Genomic DNA, 17,984 nt, shown 5'->3' on the forward strand with positions numbered 1-17,984 from the left:
GACTGTCATAAAAAATGCATGCTCTCCTCCCAGGCTCCAGCAACAGCTCTCTTCCAGAAATGTGAATCCTCAAGAGGAGGCTGAAGGGTAAAGAGTAGGAAATCATGTTTAAAACAGAGGAAGTATTTGTTGAGTTCATGGAAAAGCACATATGCATGCACCCACCCCTGCCACCCCTACCCTACCCTACCCCACCCGGATATACATACAGAGAACTGGAAGAATTTTCCAGAGATTTAGAAAATGAAACACTCTATATCTGATACCAGCACAACCTGTGGCCCGTCCACCCAAATGTAGTTTATTCCCCACCCATGTTTTCATAGTTGCAAGTAAAATTAACTTTATTGATTCCCTAGTAAGATTCCCTAGTAGGAGGTCTTCTCCATCGAAACAGTCAGAGACAGGGGCGCATGGCAAAACTTTCCTATAGAAACGCCGAGGGTCGGACACGACTGAACGGATGACATCATCATCCATTTGGGGGTAGCCAGTTGTGGGAGCTAAGTGGGTGATGGGGGGAGAGAGATGGGGGTTTTAAACTGAATTTTAGTACTGTGTTTTAATTAATTTTTACCATTGTATTATATTTCACTGTGTATGTGGTTTTTATTGTTGTGAACTACCACAAGTCCATATGGGAAGGGGCACTATAGAAATTAAGTAATGATAATAATCAGCAGCCTTCGTTGGTGCATTCTGTTGTCATTTTCTCTTAAAGAAGGCCTCTAAAAACAAGCATAGGGTAGCTGAGGTTTCTCCTTTGGGGGTGAAGTCTGCCACTTGGATACAATCCGCACATTGCCTTTTAAAATCCATTACGTCATGCAACTTGTTCTTTTTAATTATTTCTTAACAATTTATTTTGTACATTTTTATCCTGTCCTTTCTTCCTGGAGCAAAGCAACATACCTCCGTCTCCCCCTTCTCCATTTTACATACACAACAACCCTGTAAGGTTAGGTTGAAAGAGTGTTACTGGTCCAAGGTCACCCAAGAGCATTGAACAGATTTGGACCATTCAGATCCTAGTCCAGCACTTTGGCACATCAGGTTCCCAAACAGATACACTATTGGTTGCAGTTTTATGATTGCTGATTTTATTATGATTTAATTACGATCACTGGAGAGAGAACCAAGTCCTCCTCCTTTAATAGAAGCTTAATAGGATGTTAATTACTAGGCAGTGGAAACTTTTCATGGCACATGAATAACAGTTATTTATATCTGTGCCATGAAAAGTTTCCACTGCCCATTCCATATATTAAGCCATTCCACATATATAAAAGGAAAAGACATTTTTTTCTCCAGGTTGTTGGCAATATTAGCCTGAACACCATCCAGTTGCCCAGTTATTCTCAAGGGTGGTTTGGGAGATACCACAACCATTGTGTCACCAAGTGCTGACCCAGTCTGTATATCTTATTATATTAACATATTTATATGCTATGATCTATTAACATGGTTTTCTTGTAAACCACATTTTGAATTTATTGCCTCTTTTCTTTGTTTATATACTTATTTTGTCGGTGCCACAGAGCCCCATTAGGAATGCAGAAAGAGCAACATGGAAATATATTAACTGAACAGGACTAAATAAAGAAAGGATGGGAACAATACACTGAAGAAATACACAGAAGAGATGAAAAGATGACAAATTCCTTCAAAGAAGGGTCTTTTGAAGAAGAACCTGCAAATTTAGAAATTGAAGAAGGAGAGATAGGTGGAATATCAGTATTCAAAGCCACAGAAACAGAGTCCACCAAATCTTGATAAGAATATGCCAGTAAATATGGAAAACAAAACAGTGGACGACAGATTAGAAAAACTCAATTTACAGGCCAATTTTTAAAAAGAAGATGTCAAAGACCGCAGCACCTATTTGACTATCACATTAAATTTTAATGCAAGTACAGTGGTGCTCACAAAGAGACAAAGAGGAGAGTTCACAATAATTATAGTCTTATAATTAATAACCTTTTACAAGTTTGGGACAAATATAAAATAAAACTTTCTCCAGATAACTCACCTTTATCATAAGCAGCCACAGACTCAGATAAACATAAAAAGTTTCAATTCGCTAGTTTAAGATCATGCTTGGTGTAATGATTAACAGCCACAGTTTCTAATCTGGAGAACTGTGTTTGATTCCTCCCTCCTCCACATGCAGCCAGCTGGGTGACTTTGGGCCAAGCACAGTTCTCTTGTAGTTCACTCAGCCCTGACTACCTAATAGGGTGTCTGTTGTGGGGAGAGGAAGGGAGGGCAATTGTAAGGTATTTTGTGACTCCTTTGGATGGTTAAAAAAAAACAGCTCTTCTAAATGGGAAATATTCAATCTAAATTGTTATAAAAACTTGGTATCTTAGAGGGTTATAATTCAATATATTATGAGAAGAAGCAGTGATGGTCATATATCATGGTTCAAAAATTTGCAGGTGAAAACTTTTCTGGTAAAATAACTTTCATCTGATATACCCTTGAGGCAAATGAATGAATTTGAAACCTTAATTTTGTAGCCTCAGTCAGAAACATTTATCTCAATGTTGTATAATCTTAATATTGATCCTACTGCTATACGTAATCATACTTGTAAGTGGACAGACTGGCCATGAAACTGAAGATGATGTCTGGAAGTTTGCTTTGTCTAGTGACTCTTCATTTCTGGCTGTTTAAACTTCAAAGAAAACATCTGTAAAATGATTGATCATCTACAGATACACTGAAATTGATTGCAAAAATTTATAATTCATGTGTTGGCAATTAATAGTATTGTTAAGCCCCATTGGAAGACTTCTTGCACATGTGGTGGTTCTGCCGAAGAGCTGTGTGAACTATTGGACTAATATGGAAAAACAGAATTGTTCCCAGGTTTTTACTGCCAGACAAGGATGATTTTATCTCCCTGTCTCTTCAACCAGTATGCAGAACATAACATTTTAAAAGATGGATTAGATTTAGATGAAGGTGGAGTGGAAATTGGTGCAAGGAACATCAACAATTTGAAATATGCAGATGACAACACATTAATGACATTAATGAAGATTTGAAACGACTCCGGATGAAGATTAAAGCAAAAAGTGCCAAAGCAGTATAAGAGGCTCAGCGTCTAACCATTGATAGGATGGGGCCAACTGTCAAGCGTACCTAAGTGAGAGACTTCTCTTAACCACTTCCCTCCCAGATCCTCTTGCAAGCAGAGTTACAATATCCAACACCCTTTTCTAGACATCATATACAAGAGTTCTCAAGGAAGAAAAAAGAGACCTTGACAGTTTAGTGTGCATTTTAACTTACAACACAATAAGTGTAGCAATTTAAAAAACATTTACTGGAACCTACTGAGTGATATTCCTATATGTGAAAAAATACCCATGGTGGCCTACCAAAAAATCGCTAATTTGAAAGACCTTTTAATTCCTAGTAACATACAGCAAAAAAGGAAGACACAATCAATCATACCAGGTTCCAGCTTTCTAATAGGTCATTTCCCCTGTGGCCATTGTTGTTTTTATAACAACACTAAACCCACAGCTTATTTGATTAATCCTGCCGATGACAAAAAATATTATCTCAAACATTTTACAACATGTAACCGTGACTACATCGTTTGTTATAAAATGTGAACATGAAAAATGTACATTGGCAAGACAACCAGGCATTTAAAACTGATGCTCTTTGAACATAAAAGCGGGTCTACACTTCTACACAGGCCTACCCATGTCCTTGACCTGGAAATTGCAGCTGGTTCAAAAGGCAGCTACGAGTGTCCTCACTAGGACACGTTGGAGGGCCCACATCCAGCTGGTGCTGTGGCAGCTACCTTGGTTACCGGTTTGCTTCCGGATCAAGTTCAAGGTTTTGACCTTTAAGGCTATACATGGGCTGGGTCCCACTTATCTGAGGGACTGCTTATCTGCTTATGCCTCCTGCAGAGCTCTTCACTCTGTGGGTATGAATTTGATGTTTGTTCCTTGCCCCTCAGGACATTCACCTGGCCTCTATCATGGCCAGAGCCTTTTTGGATCTGGCCCCAACCTGGTAAAATGAGCTCCTGGACAAGCTAAGGGCCCTTGCTGGGTTCCACATGTCAGAGCTTTTCCTCTAGGCATTTGATTGAGGCCAGGGCAGTGACCAGAGACAGCATCTGTGGATCCTTTCCCATGTGTATGATCTGCCCTCTGGACGGACAGGATTATAGGATCATCCACGATGCCCTGGCTAGAACAGTTATTGGTTTTGGAGATATTATGCCACCACCTATCTTTTGGCATCTGTTTCTATTTTACTGTATAATTAAGAGGCTTTATGGGTGTTTACTATATTTCATCCGTTTTATATTGTGGACTGCCGTGAGACAATTTGTCATGGGGGCAGTATAAAAATTTAAATACAAATAAATAAAAATGAATAAATATTTCTTACAAAGAAATTGGTACACCTCTTGTCCAGCATTTCATAGAATGTAATCACAAGCCCACAGATTTCAGGTTTGGGGTACTATTTAAATCAGACAGATGAGATGATAGAAATTTATTAAGATAAGAAATAACTTGGATTTTGAGAATGGTAGCCTTGATTGAGGGCAAAAGAAGAAGGGGACGACAGAGAATGAGGTGGCTGGATGGAGTCCCTGAAGCAGTTGGTGCAAACTTAAATGGACTCCGGGGAATGGTAGAGGACAGGAAGGCCTGGAGGATCATTGTCCATGGGGTCGCGATGGGTCGGACATGACTTAGCACCTAACCACAACAACAACAAACCTTATACTCAAAAGGGCTGAACGGCACCATTACATGGTAGTCATTTCTATAAATGATTGGCATGTGCCTGGACAGCTCATTCAGCAATACTTAAAGAAGAGAAAATAACATTCTACTGAGAATCTGAAGGTCAGTTTTATGCTATTTCATTTGTAACATCTAAAATGAATGGTAATTGGGTAATATGATTATGCATAACTTGTTTTATCTGGTTTATTGGTATGTCATGTTATACACTGTACATGCCCTGTGTATCTGTTCTATATAGTTGAATATTTTAAAGGTATTTTAATTTTATTTAATTGTATACAATTGTCTACAATCTCCAACTTCATTTAGGAAAATTTTGTGAGGAGTACTACAGCATAAAATGGTACTACAGCATAAAATAAGCAGTACCTGTGCCTTGAATCTGTTTGCATACACCAGTAGCAATTTTTATTTTTTCTTTCTCATTTTCCTTAAGTTCATCAAAGAGATCTTTGTAGTGTGTGTTCTGACTAGATGATCCACTATCTATTAGCCACTTGCTGTCTTTTGATTCTGTCAGCATTATCATAAATAAGGCTTTTGAGGTTAATTAGTAAAAAAAAAAGCCTTTTTTTCTTTGTATGCTGCATTAGGACAACCATTGTATCCAATGATGAGAAAAAGTGATTCTCTGTTCTGATCATAAATTCTCACCATTGGAAGTAATGGCCCATTATGTCTTATGGCGAGAATTCAAGATCAAAACAAAGAGTCTATTTTTTCTCTTCATTGGATATAATGGAGGTAGGATGAGGGTACCCTCTTTGACAGCCCCTAGAATTGGACCCCCTGGTCCAATCATTTTGAAACCTGGAGGGGAGTCAGAGAAGAGGCTCCTGAAGCTACTCTGAAAGTTTGGATCCTTAAGTCAACCCCCCTCCAATGTCACTGAGACATCAGAAACCTTATATTTCCCATTAGTGGCCAAATCCCTTCAAAGACATCCAACGCATTTCAGCCGAAGCTGGATCAGAATCAGCTGATTTGGTCATCCCTTTAACAGTCCAAATCAGGTTCTTCTGAACCCAAAACAATACGAATGTTTTGGGGTGCACATGCCTAAGTGTTCCATTTGTTGCAATTAAAGTAAAGCAGCATTTGGTTTTTCTCCTTTTCTCTGGTTGGGAATTACGCTTTCAACTTCTTTCTAAAGATGTAGCTTAAACTCTCTGGAGATTCAAATTCAACAAACCGTTTTCTTCCGCATTCTTCCTTAAATTCGTTCAGTGCCTGTTTGAAAGGTTTGTATCTTCCTTTTGGTTTTGGCTCTGCACACTCACAAACACTGAAAAATCTTCCCCTGGAGTCCCAAACATAACACTAGCCTTTTGTTCTTAAAGCCACAGATGTTTACATTTCCAAACACCTGCTTCAATTCAGATATATATTTTTCCCAATTTCTGTTATGTAACCTTGTTTTGCATAGTTTTCTTATCCATACTCTGTATGATTTAATACTAGGAAACCCAACTGACTCTTCTAGACTCTTAAGCATTTCTTTTGCTCTCTGGGAATGTTCAAATATGAAAGTCTCACTATCATCCAATGATTCCATAATAATGTTCTTGGCAATCCCATTTTTTATTATCCAAGAGCCCAATTCCTTCCCTTCCTCTTTTGATTTTTCTTCCTCTAGGATTTTAGCAGCTCCTTTTCCTTCAAGAAGTATACGAAATCTTTTACTGGTTCCATAACCCTATTGTGTTAAATGTTTTAAAATAAAATAATTTGAGTTGGAACCACAGAAATTTCATGCAGTATCCCAGTCTTTCGTGTTTACTGGTCAAACAAAATACAAAGATTAACTGACTCTAGTGGTAACAAGAGAAAGAAAATACAGAAATAGAAGCACATCTTAGATTTAACTTATTGTTAAACTTCAAAAGACTAACTTATAACATCTCTAAGCCTCAGTAAAGGATAAAAGAAAAGCGATCCAGCTTGGTGTAGTGAGAACAACAACACTTGTATTTGTCACCAAAGCATAACATCAGTGCCTCTGAATGAGTTTTGCCCACTTTTAAATGGCTGCCACGGGTGGAACATCTCCAGGTTGTTTCCGAATATAAATCCTGTACTTTGCAGCATAAATTCTAGAGGTTGCCCAAGCATTTACATTAAAAAAATTGTGCCCACCTAATGAACTGCAGGTGCCACCAACTATTACAATCCCTGAGGTGTGCTACTGCTTCTACAATATGTGGTAGAGCACTTGGTACTCCATGACAGTTTCCACATGGAAGGGTAAAACGCGTGTGGTCTCCTGCTTGCAAACGTGGGATGGTAAACCTCGTGTTTGCAGCCATCCTCATGGGAAGCCCCTCCCATGTTTTCCCTCTGCCCCGTTGAGGCTTTTTGCCTCTTGACGAGGCTGCAAAAGAAAACAAGCCGAACTTCTCCCCCCGCTCCTTGTCTTGTCAATCACAGCAAGCCACCAGCCACAGCACAGTAGTTTTCTTGTGGACTGAAAATTTCTCCCGAGCCCCGAAATTAATATTTTTTAAAAGGGCACTTCTGCATTGCTATGTGGTAATGCCACAACACAAATGCATATTTTATTTAAAAGAATCAACCATTCCGGTATGCTATAGAGAAACATCAGAACACTATTGTATTGCCCCCCCCCCCTTTTGTGGGGATTTGTGGGTTTTTGGACTCTATTTCTATCTAGGCTTATGAGACGTTGAAAATGGTAACTGGATCCCAAAGAGTCATTTTGTGTGAACAGTTGTCTTAAAAACAAAGTGCTCAGATCCCTGTATGATCAGGAGAAGGCTGCTTGATCACTCACCCACCCTCTTTCCCAGCTCATTCCCCACCTCCAGAAAACAGAAACGGGACTGTGTTTCACCTGCCTGATCCCAAAAAGACTACAGACACTTTGCAGAAGGTTTTATTTTACATTTGACAATGTAGCTTTGTGGTTGTGCTGCAATGCGGACTGCACCATTAAAACAATTTAATTGGAGCAGGAAATGGAGAGGGGAGGTCGGGACAATGCTACAGAGAATCTTGTGCCTTTTGCCCTCCATATGGGTTTGCTTCTGGTTGCTCACAGGTTGCTCATTGATGGGATACAAGACAAAAAGTGGCAAATCCACTTTTTGTGATTTCCCTCATCACGAGGCAAATATGGGCAAAACACGAGTTAGCCCGTAGACAGCCTCGAGATGCAGGCGATGTCATGTGGAGGGGGCTCTAAACCCACCAGCAACCAGAGGCTGTCCAGGGTCAGATTTCTTGTGCAGAAACAGTCCATAAATAATCCTCTGATTATATTTGTACCTTTGAAAAAAGGGGGGGGAAACTATGTTAATAGCAGATTTCTTCCCAAATGTGGTGCTGAGATGTATTATGCTACCACGAAAGCCTGATGGCTCTCTGCTTGAAGCTTCCAGATTTATTTTGGGCTCAGATCTCCATGGTCAGAGTTGACATGAATGCTTATGACTATCCCAGGAAATTGCTTGACACAGTCTCCAGAGCCCAGTTACAGTCATAACAATGGCAAGAGTAGACATTCAGATCCCGGTCGAAAACACTTATAAAAGAGATGCTGCTATTATATTTTAAAAACAACTTTTGATTACGATTGATCACAGAGACACAATGGTTTTGGAAATATATGCTGGTATTTTAACTTTTGTTTTATTTTTATACTAGGAATAAAACCCATTGTACAGAGAATACAATGGGCGCTAGCAGGGCTGGTGTGGGTGCCGGCAGGGCTCTGAAGAAGAGGGCGTGTAGGCTGGCGGCGCAGGCCCCACCCCCGAATGGGCAGAAAGGGAGAGGGGTGGGAGATGTGCGGCAGGAAGCATGGCAGGGATCCCGGGGGGCAAAGCGAGGAAGAGGCAAGGGGAGTGCGAGGCAGGGGAGCTTACTTGTTGCACGGCTCGGCAGTGGTGATGTGGCAGCACAGGCGGTGGCTTGTTTTTGGGCCTGTGTCGTGGGCAGCCATTTTGGAGGGCGGGCTGGGCCTGCGCCGGCTGCGCAACGGCCTCGTCGTTGTCAGCAGGGATCTCGGAGGGGTGGCGGCACCTCCAGAGCGTCATCCTGATGCCCGCGGCAAGTCCGCACTTGGACACTTGGCCCTGGAGTGCCACTCGGAAGAGCGAATCAGGAGCCGCGAAGCGGCTCCTGATTCGCTCCTCCAAGTTTTTATCCCGGACAGAGCCTGCCCTAACTCCTCCCCACCAGCCCTTACTGCTTTATTTAGTCCGCGGCGCCCGTGGCCCCGCGGGCAGTTTAAAGATTTTTATATATTCACCACAGCAAGACTGTTCCTTCTACCATACATGGTTTCAATCCAGCGAATGCAAACAGAACAGAGATTGAGAAATGAATCTTTTCCTGTGGTTTCTTTGCTTACTCTGGAGTCTCCTGAGCCATGTCCCAAACGGTTCCTGGTAATCTTTTAACCTTTAGAAGGGGTTTTTCAGGGATCCTTCAGTGAAGTACAGAAGGTAAGGAAGTTGATAAAGATCGGTTCTTCAACCTCTACTTCATTTGCAGTTCTACTAGATTCAGGTCACACATTTTCTCCGTCCTTTTCATCCTCACAACATCCTCGTATGGAAGTTTAAGGCTGAACGATAATGACTGGCCCAAAGTCACTCGGGCCAATTCTGAACCAGCAGCACCACTCTGGGCTGCCACCAGGACATTGCTGTGGAGCTGCATGCTCTGCAGCTTGCTGTGTCCCCATGGGGAACACATTTCAACACTGGATCTTCTCCAGCGCCAAAATGTGTCCCCCCTGAAACACAGTGGTGGCAGGAAGGTTCTGCCACATGGGGGGGCAGGAATTTTTGTATTTTGCTGTAAGGTTGGATTGCGTTCCATGCAATCCCACCTCCCTGCAAAATTAAGAAAAAATGCTTTGGTATGCTCCGCAGCACCATGAAGTTTCGTTAAGTTGCCCGGGGCATTTTTTGGCCCCGCCAGGTCTCTGTTGGATGGGAAGAGCTCCGTCTTGTGAACTCATTCCACCAGGTAGGGCGAGGACAGAAAAGGCTCTCGCCCTGATTGAGGCCAGGCATGCTTCCCAGGGCCCCAGAACCATCAGCAGATTCATACCCGCAGAGCAGGTGTTCCCAGAGGTAACAAAGTAAGATAATAACATAGCCTTCCCTGTGCATGACCATGGTTATGTTCTGAAAAATGGCACACATCACAAAGGTTGCAGCATTTCTGATCAATATAAATTGATACAAAACTGACTTGTCCAAAAAATGCCTCTCCTGCAGTGGTCACTCGACCATTCCCATCTTTGTCTTAAAGGCATTCTGAGTGGTCCTACCTTATCTGTGCTATGCGTACCTGCAGTAAAGTTTGCTTGAGAAGACTATTAGCGAGCACTGGTTGTTTCAGCAATCCAGGCATTTGCAGGTATGTGAGCGTGCAACTATCGCTCAGCATTCAATTCTCTAAGCTGTGTTTATGGCTCAGAAGTTTCTGTGATGATGTTGCCCCACAGAGGTGTGAAAGATCTCTTGCAGAACAGTTACCATGGACAGAGCTTTCTCGTAATGCGGCTGCCCGCAGGGCCAGGATTATCCCTTTTTAAAAGACCCACGGTCAGCAAATGGTGCGTGAAGGAATGGGTTCTGATAATCCTGGGGATCGAGCAGAGCGTCTGATTCCCGCTGGAGCAGATTTCCATGAGCCCAGGATGCCGTCTTCCCGACAACCTGCTCTTTCACTAAGGATGCCCTTGCCCTCGGTTCTCACTGAGTAAACTTTGGGATTAATTGTCTCATACAAAATAGCACACCTGAGAATAATCTCTCCTTGTGTTGCCATCTCAGACGATGGCTGTTCTGTTGGGCAGCCCATTTACATTTACTCCTCGGTGCACCACCAACAAAGGGATGATGGACATTGTGCTTTGCAAAATAAATAAGAAGAATAATCTCTTCATGCCGGGGTTCTTTTTCTCCTTCCCCCACCCCGGTCTTTGTTTGCATGTCTCATTTGTGTTTAAAAGTTTATTCCTTTTTTTTTCCATTGTGGAATAGTAAAGCCAGCATATCACCACTGAAAAACCTTCCGACGACACATGATTTTAAAAGGAAATGGAAACAAAATAAGAAATAAAATATAGAAGAAGAAGAAGAAGAGTTGGTTCTTATATGCCGCTTTTCCCTACCCGAAGGAGGCTCAAAGCGGCTTACAGTTGCCTTCCCATTCCTCTCCCCACAACAGACACCCTGTGGGGTGGGTGAGGCTGAGAGAGCCCTGATATCACTGCCCGGTCAGAACAGTTTTATCAGAGCCGTGGCGAGCCCAAGGTCACCCAGCTGGTTGCATGTGGGGGAGTGCAGAATCGAACCTGGCATGCCAGATTAGAAGTCCGTACTCCTAACCACTACACCAAACTGGCTCTCTGGCACCAAGTACATGAAGCAACAACCCTGTTGTCTTTTTTTTACAAAATAGAATCCACTTTAATTCAGTAGTCTCTTTTTAATTTGGGCATGAAATTGCCTGAAATATTTCCAGCAGGATCTAAGGAAAGTTAAGTGCTTTTAAGTGCCACTGTTTTCCATGAGAGAGTTAAGCATGAATTTCTCTCCCTGAAATCAGCACTGGGTGGATTGTTCTCTGGAAGAGGACTCCTGCAGTATCACATTATTATGAACCTTATTGTATAAATCAACGACTGGCATGTATTTTACTGTAACTGAATTTCCACGTTAATATCTATAACAGCCTTTTTCGATCTTTTGACCATGGGGAGCCCCTGAAATAATTTTTCAGGCTTCAAGGAGCCTCAGAAGGTAGTCAGCTGGCCACACCTCCTTGCCTTTCCCCGCAGAAGTGACATGTCACAAGGAGGCATGCAGCCTACACCCTCTCCAAGATGCAGAAACCATGAGAGAATTTACTCTGCTCAGGAGGGGAGGAGGGGAGTAATGGAAGTGGCCAGTTTCCTAGCTTGTGGTCAAGTCCATAAAGGATAGAGGAGAAAGATTGTAGACCCCCCTCCACAGCTCCCGTGGAGGTCCACAGACCTGTGGATGGAAATCCCTGATCTATAAAATAGTATTGATTTTCATGATCCACTTTTCATTACCTGAAGGAGTACCCAGTCCCCTTTTTCTCCCCATGTCATGCCTGCACCTCTGGATGAGCTGCCAGAAGGCACTTTGGAGACCATAGCTAACCCTGTTGCACTGCCTGGAGTCTTGGCCAGCAAAGATCACATTGAAGATCGGGCACAACCCAGTCCTCTGGATGACGAGCAGCCTGGACCCAGTCAGGCTCTTACCCAGCCTCAAGACCGAGTGGGAAGGCCCCCATCTAGGTCAGAGAACTCACGAAGTGGCAGTGAAGGTGACGGAATGCAAATCTGACAGCTGTCCAAAGATCAGCTCTACTGTCAACACACTGTCAGTCCCAATAGGATCCAGCTGAAGCTCCTTCTTCTGATGAGGTCTAGGCCCTTCAACTGAAGACTACTCCACCCAGCCTTGGTGTACTTAAGGAAAGGATTGAGGCAAGCTTGCCAGCTGCAAGTGGAAAGGTGCATGTAGAGGAATCGAACCCAGTTCCCTAGGTTAGAGGCCACTGCTCCACACTGGTTTTATATGAAATAAAATAACCTATCCCAGTATTCAGAATCTTGGTGATGGAAAGTGCTGTCAAGTTGCAGCTGATTTATGGCAATCCCACAGAGTTTTCAAGGCAAGAGACTTTCAGAGGTGGTTTGCCATTGCCTGCTCCTTCATGGAAACCCTGGACTTCCTTAGTGGTCCCCTGTCCAAATATTAAACAGGGCTGACCCTGCTTTGCTTCCAAGATCTGGTGAGTTCGGGCTAGCCTGGGCCATCCCAATCAGGGGATCTTAGCTTTGAGTTAAACACATTCCTGAGGCAACCAGCTTCCTTGTGCAACTTTGCACAGGCTTGGTGTCATGTTTATACTGCACTGCACCCCATGCACATGAACCATGCTTACTTTGACATCCCAGAACCCGGATATAATTGAACCAGTTGCAAAGTTTTTATAACTTGCCATGAGAAATCGTGAATGTATTATGTCTTCCTCTAAAGCAGTGGTCCCCAATCTTTTTATCACCGGGGACCGGTCAACACTTGACAATTTTACTGGGGGGGGGATCTTTTGCCGAGGGACGTCGCCACCACCGCATGAACCCCTGCTCCGCTTGCTTTCCCGCCAGCACCCCTGACATCCCACTGCCTGCTGGGGGGTGCTGCCAGCAGCAGCTGCGCAGTGCCACACCAAGGGGGAGCCCCAGCCATGGCGGCCGCTGGAGAGCACCAAAGGTGAGCCAGCGGCAGAGTGGCAGGGCAGCCCCTGAGGCAGCAGCTGGGGAAGAGGACCAGGAGGAGCTGCGGCCCAGTACCGACTAATCCACGGACCGGTCCCGGTCCCCGGACCGGGGGTTGGGGACCACTGCTCTAAAGCATGATCTTTGCCTTTGTTTTCTCTAGCAGTGGATCTTTTGGCACTTTCCCTTCTTATATTGCACTTTTATGTGCTATTAAAGGCTAAAGGCTTACTCACTTATCACATCAGCACAATGTCAGCAAGGGGTATGTATCTCTGGCGTGCAAAGTTAGCTCTCTGAGAGCCAGCTTGGTGTAATGGTTAAGAGCAGTGGCCTCTAATCTGGAGAACCAGGTTTGATTTCCAATCCCTACTCCTCCTCCAGATGCAGCCAGCTGGGTGAACCTGGGCCAGTCACAGTTCTCTCAAAGCTCTCTCAGCCCCAGCTACTTCTCAGGGTGTCTGTTGTGGCGAGAAGAAAGGTGAGCGATTGTGAGATGCTTTGAGACTCCCTTGGGTAGTAAAAAGTGGGGTCCAAAAAAACCCAGCTCTTCTGCTTCTTCCTCTTCTTCATAGCTGCTTTTTGCGGCTTTCAGCACAGTGGAAAGGAAATGCCAAGCCCAGCCCAGTCACCCGAGAAACCCCTTTTCCTCACCACCATCCTGTTTCAACCAGGCCTAAGTGTGGAATCTCAAACTGACAGGCTAGGTGAAGTACCTCTCTCTGTGCACCTCTTGTCACGCATTGTTTATGGGCAGAGCTTGGCGGAAACGTCTTTATCTGACAGGAAGCGAGCGGGAATGACACAAAAAGAGCAAAAACAATTTTGACAGACTAATAGATGTATTTGTTGGCATGGGAGACTGGCATTAGCATTTTGTGATGATCGCTATTTACTGGGGAGGGTGGGGTGGGGGAGGAATTGGATCGTTTTCTTTGTGTGCCTTTGCTGATTGTAAGAACCAGTCTATTCCGGGGAGAGGGAGAGAGGGAAAATGTGCTAATGAGGAGACCTGTTAATGGGCTTCTCAAGATAACATTAATAACTTCCCTAGGGATGTTCCATAGCTCAGGACATAGACGCCAGGAAATATTGCAAGGTAACAGAAGCACTGCTGAAATGCAGAGCTTTTTTCATTTGCAGGCTTTAGGAAGGAGAGGGGGGATGTTTGCCAAATTTTGAAGCAGGAGGTGGCTCAGGTGCTGCTTACTCCAGGATGCAGTATACTTCAAAAACAGCCAGTTGTCTGTGCCAAACATGAATTTGCCATGAATTTGTTCACTTTTCAGCTTTCTGATATTTATAGTCACTAATTCCTGATGCGGTTGTGAATAAGAATGGTAGAGGTTACTGAGCCTACAAAAGGTTATAGCCACTGGTGAGCAGTTTTGGTTGCATGCCTGTTAAGTCCCATCCTTAGTCTGGATATATATATATTTTTTTACATGCTTGACATGCAACTGTTGGAAGGTCGACATTATTGCCCGAGAATTCCTATGCTGGTGAAGTGCATGTTCAGGCTGCCACAACTGGTGCTTAAGTGGCCACTTTGTTTGCTATTTAGATTTGGTATCTGTCTTGCATTATTAAATTCCCATGTGCCCTGAATTTTAGTAGTTCTCTCTGAATTTTTAATGAAAGTCAAAATAAAGAGTCTACCAGAACAGGATCCTCGGTTAGATAACCCACTTTCTTCGTCTTTGTCAGTGGTTGCTCTACAGTGTAAATAAACATTTTTTATCCTTGCAACCAATGGCTAATGGTGAGCCAGTTTGGTGTAGTGGTTAGGAGTGCGGACTTCTAATCTGGCCAGGTTCGATTCTGCACTCCCCCACATGCAACCAGCTGGGTGACCTCAGGCTCGCCACAGCACTGATAAAGCTGTTTTTTCTGAGCAGTGATATCAGGTCTCTCTCAGCCTCATCCACCTCACAGGATGTCTGTTGTGGGGAGAGGAAAGGGAAGGTGACTGTAAGCTGCTTTGAGACTCCTTCGGGTAGGGAAAAGTGGCATATAAGAACCAACTCTTCTTCTTCTTCAGTAATATCAGGGCTCTCTCAGCCTCACCCACCTCACAGGATGTCTGTTGTGGGGAGAGGAAAGGGAAGGTGACTGTAAGCTGCTTTGAGACTCCTTCGGGTAGGGAAAAGTGGCATATAAGAACCAACTCTTATTCTTCCTCAGTAATATCAGGGCTCTCTCAGCCTCACCCACCTCACAGGGTGTCTGTTGTGGGGAGAGGAAAGGGAAGGCAAATGTAAGCAGCTTTGAGACTCCTTCGGGTAGAGAAAAGCGGCATATAAGAACCACCCCTCCTTCTTCTAACTCGAGAATAGTGATTATCTCTGTGAGGTTAATGAATAAACGGGCATTTGAACCTGGGTCTTCCACATTTCAAGCAGCTGTGTGAGCTGTTGCACCATACTAGAACTTAACATCAAGCTATCACCCAAGGTGGGGATCACAACTATGATATGTCCATTTATCAGCGCTAGGAGTGTGGACATTAGCAATTTTCATACCACCATCATCCTGAATTAGGCCGGTTCATATAGCAGGTCCGTTTCCCTGAAACCACCATACAAGCACACAATGGTCAACTGAGCACCAATTTATTTCAAAAAACACAACCTCTACACAGATCTACATGATTCCAGCTACCACCCTGAGCACAGCATACAGTCATTTGCTTGGGAGTACATTTGCTTGAGATCTTTGGCAGCAATTCTCACCTAAAGGCCTGAGGTCACCAGGAGCATATCTAACTTATCTGGCACTTGGGGCAGAGCAGGCAGGTAGGATTTGGTGATGCAGGGTGGGGCTTGGTGACGTGGGGGCCTCAAACCTCACCCCCCTTCCCAACCTTCTGTGGTGCACTGCTTCATCTCCTCCTTCATTCCCTCCCCAGCCAAGGTGGCTCAGGACAGCAAAGAGGAGGGGGGAACGACTGGGCAGTCTTCGCTTCGCCTGGCCAGGAGGCAAGCCCACAGAGCCTGCTCTTCCAGCCCCACTGAGGCTCTCCTTCCTACCTGTCCCTGCCTCTGCCAGTCAGATGCGGCATTCCTATCATGCCCCTTCCCCTCTGCTGGGGCTCTCATACCTGGTCCTGCAGAACTCAACTGCTCCAGGAAGTTGTGGATGATGCTTGGATGGATGGAAGAGCGGGAGTCCTGGCCAGGGAGGGAGGTGGCTACCCTAGCAGCAAGGGATGGCACTGGGAGAGGACCCCCCCACACACACACACTACCCAGAGGCACACAAAGACTTTGTTGAGATTATGCATGCAAATGTGAAAATGTGGTATGAATGCTGAACATCACTAAATGCATAACCCATTGACTTCATGGGGGAAAAAAACTTGCCAAGATGTCTCACAATGGGAGCTTTGACTTTCACTAATACCTTGGGAATGTTGTACAGCTTTGGACCATTGGACTCAATTCCCACTCTTTTACTGCAGACCCACACAGCTGCCCATCTGAAATTATCTTCATAGAAGGTACCACATTCAGCTGCTCAGAGTGGAAATCCATCAACCTCATGGGAACTTGCACAGGTCTCTGTCAAAGGGAGCTTTGACTATTGAATTTTTATGCCCTGGAAATGTGGGTTTTTAAGTTGCTACTGGACTTGAAAGTCTTCTTAGAATACCATGAATCACTTGACCAGACATAGTATTTTATACCTTAATGCATCTCCACACTTCCTTGCATTGTGAATAAGAAGTTTTAGAGGTATATTTTAAGGGATTTTCACCTGGCAAATAACTTATCTCTCTATGTCCTGGTTATTACTTTACCTTGCCTTCAGAACAAACTTCACTTAAAGGTTATAGGAACATTTTGAGCTACTTCTACAGTTCTGGTCTTGTCATAAACAAGGTGTTTACTGTCTGCTTTTCTGATGAATTGCCCCCCTCCAGGCAATGCTTGAATCATCCCCACAAAAGATGTGTCACTTGTTCGCTCCTAGTGTCTCCTATAAATACTGGATGATGAAGAATGGAGAATGAAAATGGAAAGAAAGGAGGGAACCTAAAGGGAAGAGAGAAGAAACAAACAGAAGGATGAGAAAATTATAGTTGAAAGGAAAATAAATGATCAGAGAAAGGAAATGAACAAAATTATAATTCTTGGTTATAAATCAGACCTTCAGTTCATTCTGTGGGAAACCAACACATTGGTAGACTATCTGCCATGCATATGGAAGGTCCAAGGGTCCATCCCTGACATTGCCAGTTAAAAGGCTGAGAAGGCTGGTGATATGAAAGGCTTCAAAACTTCTGTCTACCTGAGACCCTGGAGAGCCACTGCCAGTCAGAGCAGACAATAATGACCTTGATGGACAAATGTAATGATTCATTATAAGGCAGTCTCCTGTGTCCATGTGTATTCAAAGCTAAAACATGAGACCATCGACCTAGCTCATACCCTCTCTACAAAACTGATTGAAATGAAAGGAGAGGCAAGCTTTTCCTCCAATATAAATTGAAATAAAACAAATACAATCTTTTCAGTTTGGTTTTTATTGTAATTTAAAGAGTTATTTTGAAATTCTCAATATTTTTAGATTTAATTTTCATTTTTTTCAAGCTTTTAACTCTTGTTTTTGTTATAAATACACATAAAGGTAAAGGTATCTCCTGTGCAAGCAACGGGTTATGTCTGACCCTTGGGGTGACGCCCGCTAGCGTTTTCATGGCAGACTCAATACGGGGTGGTTTGCCAGTGCCTTCCCCAGTCATGACCGTTTACCCGCCAGCAAGCTGGGTACTCACTTTACCGACCTCGGAAGGATAGAAGGCTGAGTCAACCTTGAGCTGGCTGCTGGGATCGAACTCCCAGCCTCATGGCCAGAGCTTTCAGACTGCATGTCTGCTGCCCTACCACTCTGCG

General features: G+C 43.8%; 1 long non-coding RNA gene across 4 annotated transcripts in view; it reads left to right on the forward strand.

Annotated features, from left to right (window-relative positions):
- The window catches only part of LOC143829307 (uncharacterized), a 221,673-nt gene extending 204,069 nt beyond the window's left edge, over nucleotides 1–17,604 (forward strand). For 3 of the 4 annotated variants that reach the window (XR_013228061.1, XR_013228064.1, XR_013228063.1), the window contains one exon: nucleotides 17,012–17,604. This is a non-coding gene — a long non-coding RNA (uncharacterized LOC143829307). Of the gene's footprint in view, nucleotides 1–1,538; nucleotides 4,618–17,011 lie in introns of those variants that run through there. The other variant, XR_013228062.1, reaches the window with a different exon arrangement.
- Nucleotides 17,605–17,984: the final 380 nt, after the last annotated feature.

Source organism: Paroedura picta, chromosome 2, assembly GCF_049243985.1.
Source record: "Paroedura picta isolate Pp20150507F chromosome 2, Ppicta_v3.0, whole genome shotgun sequence".
In the NCBI taxonomy this organism is placed as follows: domain Eukaryota; kingdom Metazoa; phylum Chordata; class Lepidosauria; order Squamata; family Gekkonidae; genus Paroedura; species Paroedura picta.